The sequence below is a fragment of the Empidonax traillii genome, unplaced genomic scaffold, assembly GCF_003031625.1.
Source record: "Empidonax traillii isolate 1590-97213 ecotype Southwest subspecies unplaced genomic scaffold, ASM303162v1 scaffold30:size3273891, whole genome shotgun sequence".
NCBI lineage: Eukaryota > Metazoa > Chordata > Aves > Passeriformes > Tyrannidae > Empidonax > Empidonax traillii.
The window spans coordinates 970,954-980,705 of record NW_020955223.1 but is presented as its reverse complement, the minus strand read 5'-3'; positions in this window follow the sequence as shown (position 1 = coordinate 980,705).

The window sequence follows — 9,752 nt, the reverse complement described above, 5'->3', positions numbered from 1 at the left end:
TGTTAGAGGCAGTCTTACTGATGAAACACTAAGTCTACAATATGTTTGATTAAAGCTTTCTTTTATACCTTTAAATTTACAAGAGGATTCCTGAGCTGAGAGGAATCTTGCCCACGTTTTAAAATTTAGGGTTGAGCAAGATGATGGAGGGGCAGGCTCCGCTAAAGTCACTGAGAAAATACACACAGTGACTTCACTGGGACCAAAGATTCATGTGAGGTTCGGTTCAATCTGATGTTTTAACACTACACCTTTTGTGGCAGCTTGACAAGTAAGGCTGCATTTTTTTCTATTTATAGGATAAAGGATAAAGCCTAAAGTAAAAGCACTTAATGCATGTAGCACTGGGAGATCATATATTAAACAGAAGATTTTTTTTTTTAAACCCTTTCAGCCTTGAACCAGAGTAAAAACTTTTGGGAAATAGTGCATTTACATCTAAGATGACATTCTTTGTATCCTCTGGGGATTTAAGATCCAAGGGTCATATTTAATTTGCCAACTAGGGAAAAAAAACCCTGTTGTTATTATAAGTTACTTTAAGTCACACATGCTCATGCTTTTGCTTGATGGTATGTGTGAAGTGTTTTAAAGTGGTTTACCTTGACTAGATTGATTGCCTTCACATACATATATGAATATATATGTATATATAGCCATGAATATATATAAACTTAAAAATAACTGACACAAACTCTTTTCTGTTAACCAACCCTGAGAACTTGTGGGGTTGCCTGAGACTGAGAATCACCAAGGATTTGGCTATGTATGGCAAACAGTTTTTCCTCAGCATACTCTGGAGATCATCGACCTTTGATGAACCCGCACATTGTTTGGCAGCTGCCCCTGTGCTCAGTGCTGGCTCTGTGAATCTCACTACACTTCCCCGGCAGTAATTGTTCATTAGTCAACACCTCACCACTGCAAGGCAGATAGCTGCTGTGGACAGGCCTTGGCAGAGGGTATAAGTGCCTTGTTTGCAGTGGCAAACAGAACCAGTGTCCGAGTTGGAGTCCAGGACTCTCCCATCCCATTCCCACCTTCAGTCCATAGACTTTCCAGTGACAAGAAAGAGGATGGATAATGTGGTTATTCCTTAGCATCTTATTCTGAATATTTGAGTTTGTGTATCTTGGTAAGTAGCTGTCAAATTAAACAAAATAGGAGTGGAGGAGGAAGCACTAGATGTCAGAGCCCAACTTAGACTGCTTCCATTTAGCCTAGTTCATGCACTGACATTTTCAAACAATGCATTCAATTTTCTTTATACTAGAAATGAAAAAGCATATTTTCCCCTTTCAGCCTGTGACCTTGTCTTTTGCTGATGACTTCAGTCATTGTTTGTAATAGTCAAACCCCTGGGGCAGAGAACAGAGTGATTCATTGGTGTTTGGGGCACTTGGATTTATAGACCACTAAACAGACTGAAATTATTCTTACTTCAATCTTGCTTGAGACAGTCCAGAAATATTACCAAATGAAGACCTAGATCCAGATTCATATTTCAGTGGGCAGAGCAACCTGTTTTCATAGCAGGATGAGATGTATAGAAAACTTTTGGAAAGATCTCTGTTATGATTAGTCAAATTTATGAGCATTCACGTAATGAAGGAACCCACTGCTATGTAAATATTAGGCAGCTTTATTGACAATTAAGGTAATGCATGGTGTAAATCTCTGCCAACATACACGTACTAGACAGAGCATAAATTATTCCTCAAAAAGAAGTACTGGCTTGAGATGTTGGAGTGTTCACTGCCAGCAACTGTTGACCACTGTAAGTTGCCATCCTCCTTGGCGGCAGCTTATCTGGGCACTCCCTCACCCACTTCATGTACTATCAGCAGTTTTGTTTATCTGGCTCCTGTAGCTGTATGTTGGGCACTTGAGAAAGCTCAAATGAAGGGCAGAACTTGATAACTCCCAGCAGTGGGATGGGCTGAACAGGTCTACAGTACTGCAGGAGTGCCAGGAGCATCGTCTTATCTTTGAACGATTCTGGGCAACGCCAATTAACTTGTTCATGAGAGAAAGCTAAAGCCAGGATTATGTACTCAGCTTCACCCAGCTCTGAGCCAGCACTGCTTTTCATTTTGCAAACCAGGACCTGACAGGTGAGGATTTGCAAATCCAGATCTCCTTTGATTTTTGTCTGTAATAAAGATAGGTCAGATGTAGAACTCATTGCTAACTCTGAGGAAAATTTTGAATTAAATTGGAATTAGCCTGACCTCCCGTCTGAATTCAACTTCGCAAAACTAAGCTCTGACAGACAAGCTCTTGTGAAACCCAAACAATCTCAAGTTTGGTCATCTCTGCTATGCATATTTCAATAGCTCTTTGCCAGCTACAATGCTTATGATAATAAGAATAACAGAAACCAAAGTCAAACCACAAGTTAAGCTGCTTATTATATAATTTAATTAAACTCCACTGCACTTTCTCTTCCAATTCCCAACTTACAAGGGTTGAATTGTTAGGTACATTTTTCACATTGGGATTCTGAAGAGTTTATTTTGACCTGGCAAATGATTTTAAGTCTGAGGAAAAGCAGGTCGAGCAGTGGTGAAATAAAATAGGAAGTATGCAGTTTCTTCTCACCAAGCCTGGTATCTGCGTGACTCCAGCACACAAAGAGCTGGTGTGAATTTCAGGTCCTGTGCCTGCCTTAAATCAAGGCATTTGCAGAAATTAGTCATGACAAGGTTTACCCAGTGGTCTTTGCTAAAGGAGCATTTTGGGGGGGAATTTCTATATCAGATGCTCATGACTTATTGGCTTCATGAGGTCACATGTACCACTGAGTTAGGAAGGAAGGAAAAACATGTAGCTATTAGTGAGCCCCTCCCCTCTCTCCCCCCCTTCTTCCCTCCCTCCTTCCTCCCTCTCTTTATTCCTCTTGTATGTGCAGTTTTCTTCACAATATCTGCTAAACTTGCTCAGTCAGGACAAAACTATCCCTCTTTCTTTCACAATGCAAGGTCCAGTGTTTCCTTTCTGCATGCACATATGTTGATTTATATCCCTTCAACCAATTGAGGGATTGTCCCGTAACACACCATTTAACTTCTGTGTCGCCAGGACAGTTGTTGTCTCCCCTTCATTCTTCTTTCCCCCTACTTTGGCTTTAAAGGCCACATTTTCCAAGAGGGAGACAATCATGAGAAATAATGTTTTTTTGAAAAGAGAGTGATTGTCACTGAAACCGATATGTCTGCGTGATAACAAAAACTGTCATTGCCTTGCATGGAACATGTGCCCCAGGGACTGGGAAGAACAAAGAGATCCTTAGAGAGGAGCAGCGAGCCATGTGCGTCCTCTCATCTCTGTGGCACCAGGCAGAGCCCACAAGCCATTTTTCTCATACGCCACTGGGACAGATAAATGAAGGAACCATTTGAACGGTTTCCATTTAAGGAAGGAGTTAAATAGTTGAGTCATTCTTTTCAGCTATATTATTCCTTCTGCAGTTTAGAGGTACACAGTTGCTAGAGGAAAGACCAGGGAGAAGCTGCTTCTTCCAAATGTTGGGGCTGACCCTGCAGGTTCTCCATCTATCAACAGAAATATCATCTCAGGAATCCTGTCTTTTCTTCTGTCCTCTCCCTATGTATCAGCTCTTCAGTTCTCTGGAGGGAAGCAGGTCACCTTCTCCTCATGTTTGCTTTTTTAGCGGACTGAAACCATAACGAGTACTTTTGTTTCTTGAAGTATTTTGTAAAGAACAGATGAGAGCAATACACCAAGTTTCTGCATGGCAAATGTCAAGCTTTCTGCTGTCTGTTTAATCAACTGATCTGCTGCTATCTGCCAGCTATTAACTGTTAATTCACTTTATTGCATCAGCTGCACAGTGTCACCACTCACATCTTTTGTGTCACTTTTCTCTATCATCACAAGATGCAAAACGAATAAGTTGCAAAATGGTAACTGCAATCACATCTGAAAATGAACCCTAAACAAAATTAAATAACATTAGCTGTGCTGATCAATGGTTGCTATTAAGGCTGTACAATAAAAGGAAACGCAGCTCAACTCTAGTTGGAGGAAATAGGACCCTGTGGGCCACTCGGAGGTTGCTAACTTTTCCCTCTGAGGGATCCTGTAGGCATTCATTCAATCAGCCTTATTTTCCCTGAGGTACATGATAGTAACAAATGGGACTTTTCTTATTGACATAGTATGTGACCAAGATGCGTGAGCTCTGTCTGCAGAAACTTTGCATACCAAAGTGGGATTGCTGAGGGAACAGGGACACACAGCTGGCTTGCCTAGGCTGAGCTAGAGATGCAGAACTAAGGTGAAGTTCAGATAGGTCTCAGGTTCCCATATCCCGGCAAGTGGGCCATGGTACTGAGGTATAGATACCATCACAAGCTTGCTGGCTGTTTAAAACAGACAGTACCTGTTGCCATTGCTGCTGCTGGATAGTGATATGATACTTTTGCCACTGCTAAGGGTGCACCTCCCAAAAAACAAACAAACAAACAAAACCAAAGAACACCCCCCCCCCAAAAAAAAAAAACCTGGGAACTACTGAAGGCAATCAATTTTTTGTACAATTTCTTTCTTTCGACTGAATCTTCTGAACTACAGGACACAAAATGAACTATCTATATTATTGACAATGGACTGGATCCTTAAAGTTTTTAAAGTTCCTAAATACTATTCATAGACCATGACTTCAACTGGCTTCTAGTTTATAAAAACAATCCGGAATCCCAACATCTTTGAGAATCAGGACTAAATTAGTACAACCAGGTGCAAAGCAGTAATTCAATATAGATACATAAGAGAAGATAATTCTTCATACAAACCTGCTGCTTGTCTTATTTTCTGATATGGTAAAATCTCCAAGAAGATATTATGGCTCATTATAAGATCGGATATAAAATGAAATATAATCCTGCACTTCTTATTTCTACATTCCAAGCCACAAAGTTAAATTATAGTATTCAGCAGCAGTAGTTGCTTACTATCGTCAAAAGGCATAAAACAGTAAGAATGTGTTTTGCTGAGAAGAATATGACAAATGATATCCATGTAGGGGATTAAACCCAGGGATCTTAAACATGTACACTAGGAGAAAAGGGCAGCATGAAAGGTCTTTGCACCTATGTTTGCACAAAATGCTCGAAGGTGTTTGTCTAGGGCAGTCATTCTGGCTCACAGAAAATCTTCCCAAGGGCAACTCAAACCTGCAATAAAAATACTTTAATGGAATCAAATAGAGTGTGTCCATCTAGCCCCATCCCACTGCTTTGGGCTGCAGCTGCAGAGGTTGTAGGGACTCTGTAACTTCCAGGGGTGCCAGCAGCACTCATGTAGCCATACTGGGGCTGTATTGAGGCTGCCCAGAGCCACTGGACAGGAGCTCTTGTATCCTTCTGCAATGCTGCCAAACAAAGGACCATTATTCCAAAAATTTCTATGCTATAGATGAAAAACAACAACAACAAGGCAAGCTGAATGGCTATCGAGAGCAATTACAACCACAAGCACATGATGCACTATTGATTTAATCTGTTTCTCTATTAAAATTGCCTCAGACTGCGTTTGTTTACAAGCTGTTTTATCAGATTCAGGCAGTGCTAATTATTAAGCAGAGCCAGCAGAAGCGTGCTCTCCACAAGGGTTCTTGGGGTTCAAGAAAGCTCCCACTCTCTACCCAAAAGCCCCACAGTCTTGGTGGGGTGCATACCCTGGAGATGTGCTGGAACCAGGACAGGAGAAAGCACAGAATGTTATGTCAATAGGAATCAGAGATGTTTTGCTCTCTTTAAATCCAAATGGATGAACTGTACACAGCATTAATGGTTGCTAATAGTAAATAATTTTGCAATACCATAAATATAGCATTTGTTCCAAGTCATGGATCTAAGAGCAAATCTAGCTTGCTGCACACAGGTAAATAAGACAAACCAGACTTTATTTTGTCTCGATACTTAGAGAAAAGAGGCAATTAACTCTGCTGTTGTGTATGGCTGTAGCAGCCACATCTCTCTCCCTCTCAGCAGGACTTGCTGATTAATGATTGTGTGATCCCAGCCAGGAAGCAGCTTATGGTGCTGCAGCATCACCCAGCTCCCTCCTTCAAGCTATTAGGAGATTCTACGAGTGCCCCACCATAGTCTGCGGGTCATGAGTGCATGCCAGGCAAAAGGGTAGTCCTTGCCCTGAAGTGCTCATGTCATAAGATTTTGAAAGCGGACACAAGTGACACAAAAAAAAATCACGTAAAAGTAGCCCAAACCCCTAGACTGGTGGAGTAGCGTCCTCTGTGAGGGCATGGTCCTGTTGTCACCTCCTCCTCTGAGATGTTTCCCTGAGAGTCCAAGCTGAGATGGAGGAAGGCCATGCGTAGCAAAACCAGGCTCTATCCTCCTTCGCGTATCAATTTTCAAATTTGCACCTATTCAAAAACAAACAAACAAAACCAACCAAAAAACAAAACAAACAACAAAAAAACACCAAAAAAAACCTAACCAAAACCCAAACACTCCAAGGTCTGTGGTTGGTAGTTGCTAATCAGAAGTAAACTGATTTTCCTCTTAGATGTACTTCTGCTCATGTACCTCTCCTCTAAAATACAGCACTAGGTCTGGTGTTACCAGTTATCCCATACATTTTGTCTTTAGTGTTATCTGCAGGTACTGGCTATCATGGCCTGACAGAATGCCTCATGCTGAATGACTCACAAGGACAAGATACCTTTACCAGCCTTGATACGCTGTGGTTTCTGAAGGACTCTGTGCATGTACAAGAAATACCAGTCTGAAACAAGCAGCTTGTGTATCTTGTAAAAATTACTTCTAAATCTTACATTTCCCTTCCAGCTCATCTATTATTTGTGGGAAAGCAGAGAGTTTCTTTTTATTCCTGTCTGTCTTCCATTAAACTAAAGAACTCTATAAATCAATAATAACCTTTTAGAGATGAACCTCTTTGTAATTATGTCTGCAAAGCCAGGTAATTGTTTGCATATTTTTATAGAGAAATAAAGAAGAGAAACATGTGTTCAATGTGAATGAAACAGAAAAAAAAAAAAAAAGAAAAAGGAAATAAAAAAATAATTGAAACTCCTTATCAGCATTCATCAGATTCGTGCTTTTCACCAACACTTTATATTACTCTTAGCCAATTAATTTCTTTTACACAAGACTCAAATCACTCAATCAGACAACAGTGCACACATGGGAGAGGGGAAAGTACAGTCTCACAATTGGGATCTGATTTGGATTTTATTACAATATGGTCTTTATTAAGGGTAATAATCTACAACCTCTGAGTTAAGGGAATGGTTGATTTCAGTCAAATCAATCTCTGTGTATCTCTCTGATGCCTCACTGACATTTCCCAACAGGAAGGGGCTAAGAGCCCAAACGGGAGTGATCTCCGATTAAGAAACAACACAGACATCTTGAAGGCACTTGGTTTGTAGAATAAGATGACAGCAACCAGAGCGCCCTGGGGCACTTTTCCAGGATGTCTACTCCCTGTGTGCCAGCCATCTGGGTTCGTTTAAAGTCCCTGCCTGCCCCTGCATGTGTGTGTGTGCACACACGCGTGTACGAGTGGAAGGTGGGGAGCAGTGGTGGAGGGGGTGTCTCAGGTTGCAGGCTTCAGTGTGGGCTGCGCTGGGGGCTAAACCCTCCCGCCTGGACCTTCTCAAATCCGCCAACATCATCTGCTGGTGCCTCCAGAGGAGCAATTTCAGCAGGACCAGCTGCAGGGGGGATGTTTAGCATATTCTTTATTCAAAGTGAAAGATGTTAAGCAGGAAATTTCAGGAGCCCTCTTGTTCAGAGAAAGTGAAAGGAGGATCGGGGGAGAAAATAGAAACTGGAAAACATCCATGAAATTAGTCCCAAATCATTACCTATACTGAGCATTTCCTGACAAGCTGTCTGTCACATATTTGCAGCAGGTTATGCAAAAGTCTCCTTTGCTGGTAGCATATCCACATGACTAAAACAAAAACTCAGCTACCACCGTTTCAGAAACTGCATCCGCCAATGTGTTTTATTTGGAATTAATTTTAAAAAGGAACGTAATAATTTTTGAAGGGAGAACTCACATAGGATATGGCCAGCAGACAGCTTCAAGCCATACGTTTCCTCTTCTTATTACCCCAGATCTAAGACATTTTAAAAGATGAGTGTATCAGACTGAACAGGCGTGCTGCCCCTCTGCCTCGCCTCTCAGGCAGTTCAGACTGGGCAAACAAGCTTCAGCGTGGCTAGGGCAGTCCCAGGGAGCTGCAAAACTGGGAGGGACAGACGGACTTGAACTCTGCAGCCCCACAGGAATGGGAAATAGGTAGAAATTCAGAAGGATAATGTCAATTCTGAAGATACAAAGCCAGGAAACCTCCTTGGGAAAAAAATTATGTGGATGCACAGCATGCTGAACTGAGTAGCATGACATTAGGTTTAAAGAAGGACCATCTAGATCAGATAATCACTGAACATGCAGGGCTGAATATGTAACAGAATGAGAATGTATTTTTTCTTAGTGCTTTTATGCATTAAAGTGTGAGAGAAATTGAATAAACTACACAATTTTGATAGCAAATTTTTAAATTCTAATTTTAGATATTTAATTTAAAAGCCAAAAGTTGCTTCTAGAATTTTCAGATTGGTTTTGTTGAATTTAGTGAATTTGTTTAATGCTCTTCACCAATCACAGTCTAAGGGCCTAATCTGAGAAATGAAGATGTCAGGCAGGCAGGAGGTAGAGCTGTAACAGTAGCATTAACTACAGAATGTGGGGCACAAAGGAATGGCCCACCTCCATGCAAGAGCAGCTCAACTTTTATATTCTAACAGACAAAGTTAGGAGCATTTTTATATCTCCATAGGCAAAATGCCTACAGATAAAGAATGGTGCTGCAGGTTTTGCCAGAAAAGGAGGGTGTTTCCTGGTCAAAATTTTATTATCTTTGTGGTTGTGCTGATTATGTCACTAGGTACCAGATTTTCCAGATGAGATCTGCAATGGCTAGCAGTGGTTTCACAGAGAGGTCTACACTTCTGGCTGGGTCACTGGCATGCCTCCTTGATGTGAGCTGTAGGACAGGTGAATAAGAAAAAAAATCCAACTCCTGCTATGCTTTACCACTCTGACTGATGGGGATATTCAAGGATCTCACTACATTTGCAGAGATGCAGAGAGGAGTCTTCTCCCACAACCAGGCTCTCATTAGCCATCTCCCCACAGCCTCAGCTCACCAAATTGCTCATTGCTCATAAGCAGCTCTATTATCTACTGGTTCCCAGTGAAGTATGATAAAAGAAAATGGTAGCACATAAGTAAATGTCCTCCTGGGGCTTTACAGTAAGGTTGTATCTCTGTATTCAGGTTTATATGAGTACATTCTCTCTATCTGAGCCAAAATGAAAAAATTAATGAGGGAAGATTTAGCCAGATGGGACTTTGCCATGCTTGATGAGATGTGTCCAACTATTTGAAGCAAGAAAGTAAAACCAGAAAAAAATTGTGGAATCACCTACTGGTCTCATCTGTATCCTCTGATACCATTTGGCAATAGATGCAGTGAAGGGCCAGCTACCTCAATCTGAATAAAATCCGACACAGGACAGCAGATTGCACTAATTCTGCTGACCACTTCCCAGGTGAATTTGTTATTCTTTCAATGTTCAGTGTTAGTATCTTGCCTTTTTTTTTTTTTTTTTTTTTTTTTTTTTTTTTTTTTTTTTTTTTTTTTTTTTTTTTTTTTTTTTTTTTTTTTT